This window comes from Sus scrofa, chromosome 16 (genome assembly GCF_054392235.1).
Source record: "Sus scrofa isolate SSC_HxYL_T2T_F1_AM1 chromosome 16, Sscrofa_HxYL_maternal_Yorkshire_Landrace_v2.0, whole genome shotgun sequence".
In the NCBI taxonomy this organism is placed as follows: Eukaryota; Metazoa; Chordata; class Mammalia; order Artiodactyla; family Suidae; genus Sus; species Sus scrofa.
Window position 1 is genome coordinate 70,103,099 of NC_139398.1, and position 15,869 is coordinate 70,118,967.

At 35.0% G+C, this 15,869-nt stretch overlaps 1 protein-coding gene across 1 annotated transcript in view; it reads right to left on the minus strand.

Moving 5' to 3' along the window:
• The window catches only part of LOC146395649 (uncharacterized), a 2,307,895-nt gene that overhangs the window by 883,361 nt on the left and 1,408,665 nt on the right, over positions 1-15,869 (minus strand). The window contains exon 9 of the mRNA XM_085001861.1: positions 7,833-7,922. The gene's annotated coding sequence lies outside the window, so the exon portion shown is untranslated. The remainder of the gene's footprint in view (positions 1-7,832; positions 7,923-15,869) is intronic.

Below are 15,869 nucleotides of genomic sequence, written 5' to 3' on the forward strand. Positions count from 1 at the left end.
GAAAAATACTCAGCAAAGCAAGATTAAAAGTATCTAATAAACAGATATTTTAAAGAAGAGAAAAATAAATGACAGAAATTATTCAACTGTAATAAAGAACAGCAAGATTAAGACAAAAGCAATGTTTCTATTATTTTCATGATTAAAAAGTTTGCTTTGTCTTGGAAGTCCATAGATCACAAAAAGGAACTATATAAATATCATTTTTATAATATTATTATACTATTTTAACTTTACATTTACCAATTTGTTGCCTATTAGATTCACAAAATTAAGATATATGACACTACCAAGTACTGGTCAGGCCATGGGTCAACATAAACTCTTAATTTAAATATTTCAGGTGAGGAGTTCCCATTGTGGCACAGGGGAAACAAATCTGACTAGGAATCATGAGGTTGCAGGTTTGATCCCTGGTCTTGCTCAGTGGGTTAAGGATCCAGCATTGCCGTGAGCTATGGTGTAGGTAGCAGACATGGGTTGCATCTGGCATTGCTGTGGCTCTGGTGTAGGTTGGCAGTTGTACCTTCGATTAGACCCTAGCCTGGGAACCTCCATATGCCGTGGGTACGGCCCTAAAGAGCAAAAAAAAAAAAAAAAAAAAAAAAAAAATTCAGGTGAGAATAAAAATTTATACCATCACTTTAAAAAATAATTGAACATTGTTTTGAAAATTTAAAGAAACTCGTACTATAAGGCCCAGCAATCCCATCATAAAAATATGTCAATATACCTTTTGCAGCTGACTCCTGTACAATCTATTTTGCAATAGCACCTCTCTCTTTTCCTTCAAAAACTTTAAGCACAAATACCTTCTCTCTGCCTTAGCTCATGTTCCTCCTCTTTTATTTGCTTTTATTTTTTTTCTTTCCTTTTCTCACCTTTCTCTGTGTCCAAACCCTACATATACTTTAAAGAAGTCCATAAAGGAAATATCCATTCTATTTTTCTTTCTTTCATTTAAAAGTATTTATTAAGGAGCCATGATGCACCAAGTATTAAAAGCACAACAGTAATCTAGATAAGCTTTCCTCTACTCTTGTGTTTCTTGTTTTTCAAAAGGTGACTAGGTGGTTGGTGTGGAAACAGACCATAAACAAACAAATCAAGTAAATTCTGATTGTTCTGAGGAAGAAAAGTAAACAGAGGGACTTGACCCGATAAATAATTATGGAAGTATAAATCTATTTTCAATATAATATGTCCCGAAGAACATTTCTTTCCTTAATAAACTGATTTTCATATGTGTATGTATGAATGTTTGTATGTGTTGTATGTGGTGCATGTACACATGTATACACACACAAATATGCATGTGCATACACACTTATTTATCTCTTCTTTGTGACTTTATGTTTCCTTACATCACAGTCCATGTGTGCATCATTTTATCATCCAGAGTGTCCAAGTCCCTTATTATGATACTAGAAAGACATGAATAAATGTTACCAGCTCAACAAAGGATGCAGTCATGAGTTGCTAAATATCTTACAGCTCAGAGTTGTACTGCTTCAGGTGAGCTTGGGCTGGACCTCCTCTGCCTTCTCCACCAACCTCTTCTCTGCACAAAAGCCTGATTTCCCTTGATCTTCCCCTATATTGACTGATACGGGGGATGTGGACATTTTTCTTAAGAAATCTCTGTGACATCTATACAGACCTTGAGAATCTAAAGACAGATTATACTTCGATACTGGGACCAGCAGCATCCAGTCAACATAAATGCTAGGTTCGTCCTGGGAAAAACAAGATTTAGCTCTAGGCTCTCACCTAGCTCCTGAAGAGACATGACTAAGACATGACTAAGTCTTCCCCGAAATCATGTGACCCAATCTTAAAGACTACCCCACTACCCAGGGGAATGGCTAAACTTCTGTTCATATCCTACTAACAATTCTCCCAAACTGATTGGTCTGTTCCTTTTCACCCTATTTACATAAGAAATGGCCAATCAGCTTCAGTATAAAAACTCCCTTTCTGGGTACTTACATATAACCTCCCTCCACAAAGGACTGGCTGCTGAGCTCCCATTGTGAGTCAACCTGGCAGTATACCCTGCTAACAGTCTTTTATGCTTGAACTTGGGTCTCCTCCTTTCAGCCGACCTTACAATAAATATATAGAGAAAACACATTATGTTGATGATACTACTTTGTCAAATAACAGAAACATTTTAAAAATGCTTAGGGTAAAAATGAAATTTTTCTTCCTTGTCATCAACAAAGATGACAATCTTTGTTTCTAAGTAATTCTCTGAATTTCTAATCATTTAGGCATGGAAGGGTCTTATACTTTAGAATCTGTAACGTGTTTTATATAAGATTGTCAAGCTCTTGTTGCATGGTAGTTAAAACTCTTTTCAGAAAGTTGAAACAAATTTACACACATGCCAGTTGTCTATAAGCTTGCCTATGTTTCTTCCAAAACACACAGGGAGGACTTCGTCTTTTCAAATTTTTTCTGAAGGCCTCCTTTATGTTTTTTTTAATTTCCTTTCCCTTATGACTGAAACCGATCTATTTTCTTATGTTTATTATTCTTTTGTAGTTCTTATACTTTGAAATTTCTTTGCTATTGTTGACCATTAACACAAAAAGACTTTAGTGTTTTTAAAATTCTTTATCTTTAACTTCTGTATTTTGGAAAAGTATTTCCCCAGTTTGTTATTTATCATTTAATTTTGCTAATAATAACTTTTTGATGTATAAACGTTTGTAAATTTTAATTCAAGTATATTGATCTTACCCTTGGTGATTGTCTTTGTTGATTTCATACTTTAAAAGTTTGTTTATGCTTAGAAGTCCAGAGATCACAAAAAGTAATTATCTAAATTGTCATTTCATTATTATAAGATTTTAATTTTGCATTTACCCTAAATTGACTTTCCATTAATTTATGATTTTAGTGTCTATATTTCCCTGTTGAATATATTTTGTTAGATGAAATGACATGAGAATCTATATTATAGTCCTCTCCTAAAAAGAGCCATATTTTTAACTCTATTAAGTAATCCTTCTTTTGCAAATGATTTGTAACCTTTTCTTAATTCCATATATTAATTACTGTATTACTGTTGCATGCACTGTGTCTTTATAACATTTCAATATGTTTAAAATGTATTTTAAAATATATTTTAGCGCATGTTTAGAGCCACCTAAATTATATTTCTCTTTTATCCCATGTCGGTTATTTTTCAGTGGCTGATTTGTGAAGAGAGTTGGCATTTCAGACAGTTTTATCCTTTTTTTTTTTTTGCAGTTCTCTTTTCAACTAAGTCACCTATTCATTTAATTATTACCACTAGAGATTATGAATATTTTTAAACCTTTTGACAAATTTTAAAATAATGATTGTCATTATAAAATAACATCTAGCTCTCAAAATAAATCTTTAGCAAAAATCATTAAATTAATCTTTATTCCTCTCTAAGGTATAAAATAATATTTGATTTATGGATCTATGCCCATAAAGAGGTCACTTGAAGCCTATGATAAATCTAGTAGTACCCTGGCATTCATGATCAGAATGTTTTAAAAACCACTAATATGCCACTATCTAATTTTCCAATATAATCATTGTCTATGGATGTGAAAGGAGGACCAAACAGAATTGAACACCCGTTAAATGATACGGGACCACAATTATGGGAAAAGACTCACTGTTTCATATTTAGACCATTCCTAGGAACAGTGGAGAGTCAAAGGGGAAATGTGTAGATGGGGATAAAACTACGGGGATTGGGAAAGATAGGAAAAATGATAGGTGAGCAGAAATGAATTGTAGAGGTGGGCATCTGAAGGAAAATGAGAAAATTGTCACCCCTAATACAATCTGTGTCTTTTTCAACTTCGGGCATCCATTCACATCCAAGGAGGGAAAGAGAATTAGAAAACCAAGCATTGTACCTTGTTATGTAGATGTTTTATTCTAACAAGGAGTGCTTCATTTAAATATAATGCTGTTTGCTTTGTGCAAAACTGAAACTGATACATTTGTAAAGGTTTCTTTTTTACTGTTTCTAATCTATAATTTAACAGATTTGTTCCACCAGAACAAACATTTGCTGAATGTCATAGAAATGGTTTTGAAAAGTATAATGTCAGCAAGATCGCCTCTGAACACAACAGTTGAAAAAGGCAGCACCTGTATGCTGAAATACACAGATCCACCCACAAAACCGGCAGTGTTTCAAATAGTCAGCACAGCAGCCACACTTGTATTCTTTCAAACACTTTTCCTTTTTCTGTCCTTAAGACATGCCCCCAAACTCTTCCTCGTATTCTGCACAAGCAAGGGCATTAATCACACAAGTCTACGTGCCCATTTGTTCAGGATTCTTGCCTATGATCCATCCTTTGAATAACTTATACTCCTGACCTTTCTGATCAATAAGACGAATGATAAAGGCAAAGGCTTGTGGTTTACATCTTCGTAGAAGTTGCCATCTCCTCTGAGTGGTTAAAATAAATAATTCCTTTAGTGTTATTCATTGCCTCCTGCAAGCAATATTTGTATGTGTGTGGGAGCGAGATGTACTGCATCTTCTTACCTTTGATGTTTGGTCTTGTTTGGGGGCTGCTCTTTTGACAAGCTTTCAAAAGCCCCCTACTATGAATGTCGAATTAAGTACCCTTATGAATATGCATGAACATAAACCTCATATACTCATTTTGGTGGCTACTCACTGTGCTGAGTTGCCCTGGAAGCCATTCCAAATGGTTTTGATTTTGCGTTTGAGATTCTTAATGGTGGTAATTATCTGTTGCAGCCATGCAGTACCAAATATGATGTGTGTTAGAGATACTTTAAAAAATAATAATAAAAACGACTAAAGATGCTAATTCCCACATTTTAGTTCCTACAGGGCAATTAGCCCCTAGTAATGATGTTTATATTTATATGCAAATGTTTCAGGAAAAATGAATCTTAACAGAGACTTCATATCAATACCATTGGGAGATGAGAGTATTCCATCTGTCTGTAGAAAATGCCTGCCATTAGCTCTACATGTAGCCTATTTCTGTAATAGAAACTATTTAATCTTAAGTAATTCATTCTTCATTTTGTGTTATTTTCTCTTCCTTCTGTTCTTTTATTAAGACTCTTAACTAATGTACAGTATGTGCAGCTCTTCAGGGCCTACACAAAGGTGCCCTGCCACATTTTCTTCTGAGTATCATCTGTTGTTTGAATCATTACCTAATATCCTTGCCATTCCTCATTTTGGGATAATCATTGAGTAACCAAAGCAGGCTTCTCAAGGGGTGCTTCCTTCTTAATATCCTCTGTTTCAGGGATTGTTACAATGTGCAAAGACAGAAATATAATGAAGAAGCCAAGTTCTGCATTATAGCTGGAGCTTTGGACTAGCTTATGGTCTGTACATGGGAAAAGTGAAACTTAGAAATCTTCCATGAACTGTCTGTTTAATCAGAGTTAGGGAATACATAGGCTCCCATGGCAATGCTCTTTCTACTCTTAAGACCATCTTTTCATACACTGGGTCCTTTAATAATGAATTTTTTTCTGTACTCTCTTTCTTCCCTCTAAACATTTTAAACTATCAATTGCTAATTCAGTCACTTTGTTAATGTCATTCAATATATTGCTTGCTTAACTTAGATACTTTCCTTTGCAGAGCATTAATATGATATCCATTATTTCATTTAGGAATTGCTATTTGTTTCATGCTTTAGAGACCAGCAAAGACCAGTTTCTTTTTAGCGATCAGAGTGTCTCTAAATCCACAACTACGTTAAAAAAAAAATACTGTTAACTGATATTGCAATATGGTGCAATTTTAAGATTTCATTTAAGATTTAAAATTTTGTTTGAATAATAAAAAAGAAAAAAAATGAAAGCACAGTATAGTAAAAAAACTATGTCATATTTATGCCATATTTATAGCAGAAATCCTTCAAGAATAGTAACATGTAAAGGCAAGAGTAAAATTTAGTGAATCTACTAAATTGAAGCAAGTTCAGGTATATGGTAACTACCCACAATTTTCCATAGTGAAAGATGGACATTTTCCCCTTTAACCTAGAGAAAGCAGGTAAGGAAGCCACTCCAGAATTGCTAAATTAGAACTCAAATGACACAAATAACAACATATTTCAAAACACAGATTCTCCTGTCACTCATAGTCAAAATTTGGAATGAAGGAGTCTAGGAAAGGGAGAAATTCAGCCTCCTGCCTGTGGAAAATCTCATTAGAATCCCATGAGATTTATCTGTCACTCTGACAGGATAATTTGATTTTAAATTCCATCACTGCTAGCCTTAATTTTTAAAATTAAATTGAAAAAAAAAATGACTTCTTTTTTCTCCCATATAATGAATAGGGTAATATAAATCAAAATCAAGGGTATCATTAATCAGAAATAACAAAAAAGATCTGAAAATTTTTAGGGTTTCAGGGAAATAGAAAAATTGCCCTTCCTCACTCCCACCTGCCCATCATGGAATCAGAGCAAAGATCACTTAAAAGAGATTCCTTATGAAGTTTAATTTAGAGCATCCAAAGTTTTCTTATCAGTGTAGAATTTTAATATTTTCTCAAAAAGCCTGGTTTCTTTCAAAAGAGCAGCACTTATTCAACCCCATGCTGAGCCCATTTAGTGCATTATTATCATAATTCATTCCTGAATGAGAGTTTTTCAGGCAGTAGACAAAACACAGCAAAATGTCATAAACATGCCCTTATGTTTAGGCATTACCCTTAGTACCTAAATCACATAAATATTATACAATCTCTTCTCTTCCCCTTTCTCAAAAAAGGGACATATAAACAATTTGATGCCAATGATGAATGGAAGGAGCACCACTTTAAGAAACTGATCTACTAAAATATCACTGCTCACTTTTTCAGTTGTACTTCTGTACAGCACCTCAGAATTCAGGTATTCACAGACCCATTGTGATAATCAAACAATTCATTAAAAATAGCATTACATCCTGACCAAAATGGAACAGACTGCTGTATCTTGAGAACAGCTTTTTTACCTTTCCAGGTGACACACTTCATACACTTTCCAAATATTAAAATATCTAAAGAATGAGGACTTAATGTCAACCTGCTTGTTAGGGAATTGGGTTCATGAAAGGTGAGCTGCAGAATTTTTTAATATGAAGTTGAGAGTCAGAGGCACCTCTCTTCGCCTCTTCATTTAGCAGAACCAACTCTGATTGGTTCACCTTCCAACAGAATTCTCTCTTGTAACATTTACTTTCTCTTTAGGGACTATGCTTCTCATGCCCGGGACCTGTCACTCTTTAAGGCTTACATCCAAGTTTCTCCCTGGCACACTTCTGTTTCTAGATAAATGAATGAAGAGACAAACCACGTTCTACTATTTATTAACACATTATTGTGGCTTCAATAAGAATAGACGAAATACGAAATAATCTCTCTTAATTGAAACTTAGAACCAAATGCTTGATACAATTTAATATTTGTACACTTTGGGACATCTTGGTTCTATTCTTTGGAATATCAAGATATTTAAAAATATAGCATATTAGCATCGCTCAAAAAGTGATCACGCTTTCTACTACTTGGTAACCTTTTGAGGAAGTTTTTCAATATTTAACATGTATATGCATTCATACCCTTATCTAAATATGTATAGTCTTGTATGTATGCATGTGTGTTATATAACATCTCAAAGGGACAAGAGTTCCACCACTACAATATGCACTAAGGAAACTTGAATGAGAAGTGTGAATTAACATCATTCTCATATAGCAAGAAAACTACAATAAAAATTATTTTAAATGATGACTTTGTATATTGTCCAGATTTTAGAAGCTTAAGGAGAGCACTTACTTACAAAGTTGAGATTCTTCTCCCATACGTGTGATCACTCAGGACATATGTCTGATTCCTCACAAGCAGTGTAGCTATAACAGCAACTTCACACCTGCCGCAAATTTAAAATTAGGATTTTTTTTTAATGCAGAAGAAAAATTACTTTGTTCAAGTTTTATATTCATTTGATCAATAAACTTTAAAAATATAAATACACACAGAATGTGGGATATTAAATTATCCAACATAAACTTTTTTTGACAGCTGTCATATACAATAAAACACAAATGATGGAAATGTGATAGAAAAGTTACATTAAGGTATATACTCTTAAATGCCTTCATCAGAGATGTTCAGCACTTATTTTAGGAACAAACTCCTCAAAGATTTCACCTTCACCCTGAAGATAACTGTGACAAGCCAGTCAAGGTCCACTGAATCCAATTAGAGTAGCTTTCTGGGAAAAGAATTGTGATTCCTGACAATATTAGGGCAAAATACCGCAAGATGTTTTAACTTGAAGGAGAGCAGTGGTAGCTACAATCATCTTTAGTCTGAAGCTCAAAACCATGTCGGTAAGTCATGGCAGGCAGTAAATAATTGTCAAGCTCTGTTGGAATCAGCTATTGGTTCTTCTGTCCTACAAAGTTACAGTTTGCTTATATACTGTTGCATAAAATCAGGAGAATGTTTAGGAGCTAGAAAAATCCAGAGCAGTGGCCAGAGAATTCAATGTTTTCTTCAGAACTTAAGAGGGGTGATGTTCTCTGAATCTTACGAAAAACAACATATAAGATTTACCAACTCAGGGAGTTCCCTTCATGGCTGAGCAATTAACACACCCGACTAGGATCTATGAGGATGCGGGTTTAATCCCTGGCCCTGCTCAGTGGGTTAAGGATCTGGCATTGCAGTGAGCTGTGGTGTAGGTTGCAGATTGGCTTAGATCCAGCGTTAATGTGGCTGTGGTGCAGGCTGGCAGCTGCAGCTCCAATTTGACCCCTAGCCTGGGAACTTCCATATGCTGCAGGTGAGGCCCTAAAAAGCAAAAAATAAAAATAAAATAGAGTAATAAAAAATAATTTACCAACTCAGGGATCTGATTTACCCACTTCTTCCTCACTCTATCAACTCTTTAGTAAATCCTGACAAGCCCAACGTCTCCTTGTTTGTGCCTGCTATTACACATCCTGCCATTTCCCCCATTATCTGATTTTGCACTATGGCAAAATCCTCCTAAGTGGTCACCCTTAGCTAGGACCCCCTCCAGTTCACACTGCACTCTGTCAGAAGCACCCAAATATAAAGCATGCCAATCTTTGACTTATTTCACATCCATCATTCTTAGTTCTGATATCCTTAAGGAAAAATGATCTGACTTTTGCCAATTTTGCAGATTCATCTTTTGGGTGCCTCTACACTTTCCCAACTGATTTTGAGCTCCAGCAATACCATGTTTTATAAAGTCTACAAACAAGCACTACCTACATGGTTCAGTCTGCTTTTAAATCCACCTAGAAAAGTTCCACTTGCTCATCTAAGTCCTGTTTTGAGATATTATCTTCTCAGAGGCCTTCTGGCTTTACTTCCTAAAAGTGTTAATCACCATTACCTTCAAGATGCTTTTATAGCTGTCTGTTTTCAGGTCTATCCTTTTCCCTTGAACATAAGCCTTTGGTCTAAAACCCAAATACCATTCATCTTCAATTCTGAAATGCCAAGCACAGTGCCTGATCTATAAAGGAAATGCATATTGGACCAAGTATACAGATGTTTTATTTTTTCATATATTAATGAAGATAAAAATTTCTCAAGCTGATATTGGGCATCCTCAAGGCCTAAGATCTTTTAAAATCAAATTCAAATGGAGGACAGAAAGTGACTGATGAGACTCTAGTAGTTTGATTCTGTAACACTTGGTATGTTTCCAAGTGATGGATTATACTGCCTTACTTTCATCCTACTGTAGTCCTTCTGAAATGCTGAGAATAATCTCAAAAGGGAGTTTTGTGTTCTCTAAAGCACCTTAAAAAGAGTTAGTGGAATACAGTCCTCAATTTTACCCAAATTCCTGACATTCAACAAATAATTTGTCAATTATGCACATGGTTTAATGGATCATGATTAATCAACTGCCATCATGATAGTTTTAGAAATTCATGTGACAGTAAAAGAAAAAAAGAAAGTAAAGAAAGAGAGAAGAAAAGATTGCTTTATTCCTGAAAATCCAATGGCTATCCATCTATACACAGGTAAGCTCAATGTATAAATCTCCTCCTCCGTGGATTTAATCTCCACAGGTACTACTGGATAGATATTTGTTCCCATCAGGTTAATATTTTCACAGCTAATATTTGGTAAATAAAATCAATGAAACATCTGTGCTGGGTTTTGTTTGTCAATGTTAAAGGAGGACGAATGGAGTGAATCACCTAATTATAGCAATTCCTTCACTTGCTATCACATGCTGGACATGAAGCTCTAATATCAATATAAACTGCATTTCATCAACATGCAGGAGGAATGCAAAGGCACTCCCAGGTTTTTCTAATGCTCTTTTCTACCTTTCGAAATTGAGTGGCTTTATATAATCCTCCTGAAACTTCACACCTCACACCCCTTCAAAGCCCAATGCTCACACATGGTGGCATTAGAGGAAGGATTATTAGAGACCCCCATTGGAACTGTGGCCTATTCATTTTCTGTGTAAACCATGGGGTTCCTGTGCAGACAGTGATGTGCCAACACAAACCCAGACAGCTGCTGTACTAAAGCTGTTCCGAGTGCAGGTGGGGAAACAGCTTGTGATATTAACAAGACTAGATCCTTCTCGTGGCTTTCTATAGCCTTTATTTAAAATACAGAAAAATGCTTTCAAAGACTTATTTATAACTGTATCAAGCACAGATTGCACCAACATTATGCTGCAATGAGCACATGTGTTATTCATACTGATATTAAGTATTTTTCTTTTTGGAAATAGCCAAAAAGGAAAAAAAAAATGTTTCCTGAGGATGATTTCAGATAGGAACTACTAAAACCGTATCAGCAAAGCTAACTTGGGTGGAAATAGCTTTTTTGGAATTTTAAAAACTCATGAAAACAAACAAATAAAAAGAGTTAGTGTAAACAGTGAAATTGAGACACAGAAACATTTTTTTATACAAAAGTTTTACAGATATCACAGCTGCCACATGCAAGTTTTTTGTCCTTTATATAAAGACTGTAATAACATTAGATTATATATTCTGTATACAATAGACTTGTACTTTATTTTTTGTTCCTCAATAACCCTTAGCAGAGTTCTTAATATTAAAAATATAAGCATTTCCCCACCAATGCTTTTTTAAGCTCCTATTGTGTGTCACAATTCTGTTATGTGTTAGGACCAAAGTAAAAATATCCAAGTGATGTTGACTTTAATAACATATACCTCTTCGGGAAGATAGAAATGTTCTTTTAGTGTCAATGAAAATTAAAAGTGTCAATAGGAGTTCCCGTCGTGGCGCAATGGTTAACGAATCCGACTAGGAACCATGAGGTTGCGGGTTCGGTCCCTGCCCTTGCTCAGTGGGTTAAGGGTCCGGCGTTGCCATGAGCTGTGGTGTAGGTCGCAGACGTGGCTCGGATCCCTCCTTGCTGTGGGCCTGGTGTAGGCCGGTGGCTACAGCTCCAATTCAACCCCTAGCCTGGGAACCTCCATATGCCGCGGGAGCGGCCCAAGAAATAGCAAAAAGACAAAAAAAAAATAAATAAAAATAAAAGTGTCAATAATAATAAGTACTTATGGGCCAAATAATGGTAGATTCAGCCTCTTAATAGGCATGCAATTTTCAGAATTTTGCTCTAAAGTTTTTGGCTTCAGTTTACTCATATAATAAATTATACTACTATTAGAACTGACTGCAAATATCAGAACCCAAAATGAAAACTTTTACTTTAAATTTTAGACACCACTTTGGGTAATGTCACTTACCCAAAATCACATTGTATTTTACGATGACATATATTATGTAGATAAGGATAAACTTAAAGATAATTCTGCTGCTTTCCAGAAATGAAATATTGAAAGCTAGGACCCTTGCCTAGAGAATAAATGCAATATTCTTTGAACAACAACAACAACAACAAAACACTTTAAAATAGGATTTAGGTGTTCTAACTTTATTGCAAACAATGTAGCCAGAAGTCAAAGAAACAAGGTTGTATTAGTTACTTTTATGTGGGAGGAATAAAGCACTCAGTTTTATTTTGTTTTTCCCACATAAATAATTTCACATAAAATGTTTAATATGCTTAACTTGAAAAGTAAAAGTAAACTACACTGCTATAATATTAAGAAAAGTTTTAAAATATTTGCTGAAATTTTGGGTATTTCTGAATTATCAAACTTCTGGAAAAATATATAAGGAAATAGTATAGTAATTGAATTAGAGTTATTAGACAATTTATTTTCTATTTCTATCATATGATCTTATAGCATGTACATTATAAATAATGAAATTATTTTACCATGTGCCACTGTTTAAGGAAACAGAGCAATGAAAAGGCAGTGTAAAATTGCTAAAGACCTCAGAGTTCCAGTCGTGGCGCAGTGGAAAGGAAACCGACTGGGAACCATGAGGTTGTGGGTTCGATCCCTGGCCTTGCTCAGTGGGTTAAGGATTCAGCATTGCTGTGAGCTTTGGTGTAGGTCGCCGGGATATGGCTCGGATCTAGTGTTGCTGTGGCTCTGGCATAGGCTGGCAGCTGTAGTTCCAATTAGACCCCTAGCCTGGGAACCTCCATGTGAGGTGGGTATGGCCCTAAAAAGCAAAAAAAAAAAAAAAAAAAAAAATTGCTGAAGATATGAAAGACTGCTAATATTGCATGCTATTTGTAGAAAGTAAGGGAAATGGACACTTTTATAGAGTATTGATGAAGTCTAAATTGATATAGCCTTTAATATGCACTTACATTATGAATCAGCATTCTAAGTCATTAATTTCATGACTGGAAATACTCAAATATATAGACATATATTAGATGTTCAAGAATGTTCACAAAAAATATTCTTTAAAATGACCAACATTTTAGAAAACATTCAAAGGTCAATCAAGGAGTTCCTGCTGTGACTCAGCAGAAACAAATCTGATGACTAGCATCCATGAGGTTTAGACCTAAAATGAGTATAACTATGGGATGAACAATTTTACTGCCATTACTTCAACTGATGGAGTTCAAATCTGGGTTAATTTGCCTAATGTTTCACATGCAGATTGGTCACAGTCCTAATCATCATCTCCATTTTTTATGTGATCAAGATGAGGAATAGAAATAACCTGGTATTTTAAAGGAGCAGACCTAGGGAACGAGATCCTTTTCCTTTTAGGGTTGCACTGGAGAGATATGGAAGTTCCCAGGCTAGGGGTCGAATCAGAGCTGCACCTGCCAGCCTAGCCACAGCCACAGCCACACCATATCAGAGCAGCATCTGTGACCTACACCACAGTTCACACCAACTCCGGATCCTTAACCCACTGAGCGAGGCCAGGGATTGAACCCGCATCCTCATGGATGCCAGTCATTACTGCTGAGCTGCAATGGGAACTCCATTAATTAATGTTTACAGAAATCCCTTCACTCTTTTTCCCAAAGAACTAGGAGGAAAGAACAAAACGAAAATTTAATGTTTTGCTTGTGGGTTTAGACCTAAAATGAATAAAGAGGGAAGAAGAATGAAAATAATGAAATTATTTATTGGAAAAGGGAAAAGAAAGAGTTAATGATAAAACAATGAAAAACAGACCCTCCTCCCCATCATCCCTGGTTTGCTTTTCCCTTTTCAGAATATAAGTAACCTAATCTAAGATGTACAAATTGTATTACATATCACATTAATTCAGAACATGACAGGAAGGGCAGACAAGTGGCTGTTTTAGAAATGAATAGAGTTCATGAAGTATTTAATATGTATTGATCTAGATTTCACCAGGGGGTAAGCTACTCTCTGCTACCAAGTTAAGCACTTTTGAAAGCTGCATCCACTGTGAAGTCAACAGTTCATCTAATACCCTGCATGAGCACACTTCATGAAATCAAGGCAGAGCTTCTCCCAAATTCTCATCATTGGCTATAGAACCGATTAGGAAATTTAAAAAGATCATATTTTTAATACAACGTGTGGGGTGGGGTGCGTCATCATTGTCACTGGTTGAATAATGGTGTGGAAAACAAACCTATAATTTGCTGCTGTCCTTAGTAGGCAAAAAGAAGGGTGTTTTCTGCAAGTGTCTTAAAACTCTCAAAAAGCCATTTAAATCATTTGGTGAAAATTGATGCCATCCTGAGGTGTTTTTCTTTCTTTCTTTTTTCTTTCTGTCTTTACTTTCTTTTCTCTCCTTCTTTCTCTCATTATTTTCAGTTTTTATTACAACATCACAGAAACTAGCTAGAGTCTACAAGAAAGATCTTAGGAACAACGCCACTTCTTTTGCTGAATTTTTAAACTGTGTGCTTATAAGTCAGTCTCTTTGGACCTTGCTTTTCCATCTGGGCTTTGAAGCTTATCAGACCCAAAAGCTAGCTGAAGAGGAAATGAACAGGAAAAGGTGATTTAATATCCTATGCTTCAAAATGTTTCATAAAAGAATTAGCTAATATATTAGCAGCTTTATAGTCTAACTGTTCTTTCTCTTTCCCCTTCATTCTGGGCTTCTAGACTAGCGTATATAAGAGAAAAATTAAGATTGAAAACCACTTTTAAATTGAAGAAAGTGAAGGAGATTTTGCTTTTTCTTTCTTTTCTTTTTCTTTTTTTTAATGCTATAGACAATGTAATTACTTCCTAGAAGCAGCCTTAGTCTCTAAAAAGAACTTCTTCATTTCATCAATATGCCTCCCAGAAAATTAGAATAATAGTACTTACCCCTATGGTTTCATGTATTTTATGGCTATGAGGGATATTCTAAAACCTGGTATTATATTAAGCTCACTGGATCTCACAGCTTTTTTTTTTTTTTTTCCTCAGTAAAAACCTACAGTAATATGAGGGTATAAATGTAACAATGGGATGAACAATTTTACTACCATTACTTCAACTGATGGAGTTCAAATCTGGGTTAATTTGCCTAGTGTCCACATGCAGATTGGTCACAGTCCTAATCATCATCTCCATTTTTTATGTGATCAAGATGAGGAATAGAAATAACCTGGTATTTTAAAGGAGCAGACCTAGGGAACGAGCTCCTTTTCCTCAGTCTCTATCCAGTGCTTTCTGGACCTGGAATGGACACTGCACAGCGAATTATTTAGCTTAACTTCAACTTTACTGTGGAGCTAATAAATTATATATTCAAGAAGAATCTTAAGTTCTTAAATATCCTTAACCAATCCTATCATCCACATTATGCCACAGCTTCTTTTATTTGTGGTTTTGATTTCCTTCCAAAGCAATCCCCTTCCTAGGTGTGTGTGGCTTTGCAGTTAGTATGGCATGTATCTCAGAGATGCAACATGCATTTCATTTGCTGTTTATCTGTATAACAGTTTCCTAATGACTTGCATTAATTTCTTTTGACCTATAAGTAAAAACATATGCACATATTTAAATTTTCCTCCTAGTTCCAGTTAATAGAATTATTTTACCTTCAATCTGTCCTTTTAAGAGTCTGATGAAAATTTTGGTAAATTTTCAAAATCATATAGTGATGTAAAACATTGAAAACAAGTTAAGAATTAATCCAGCTGCCACAGGTAGGCATTATGTAAGCAAGCAAATAAAATACTCTCCTCATATGTACAGAGTTAGAGTTCCCACTAAAAATTCCAAAAGATACAGAGTTAAAGAGTTCCCACTAAAAATTCCAAAAGATATTTTCCAGTAATGTAGAAACTATATTTAAATACATATGTTTTAAATATATATTAAATACATTTTATATAGACAGGATAAAAACAAGAGAAGATTACCAAATCTATTTTTGAGGAAAAGGCACTAACTTTATCATTTAAAAATTAAGACACTAAAAGGAACTAGCACAAATACTGGTATTTCTATCTGCTAAATAAAATAAAAATC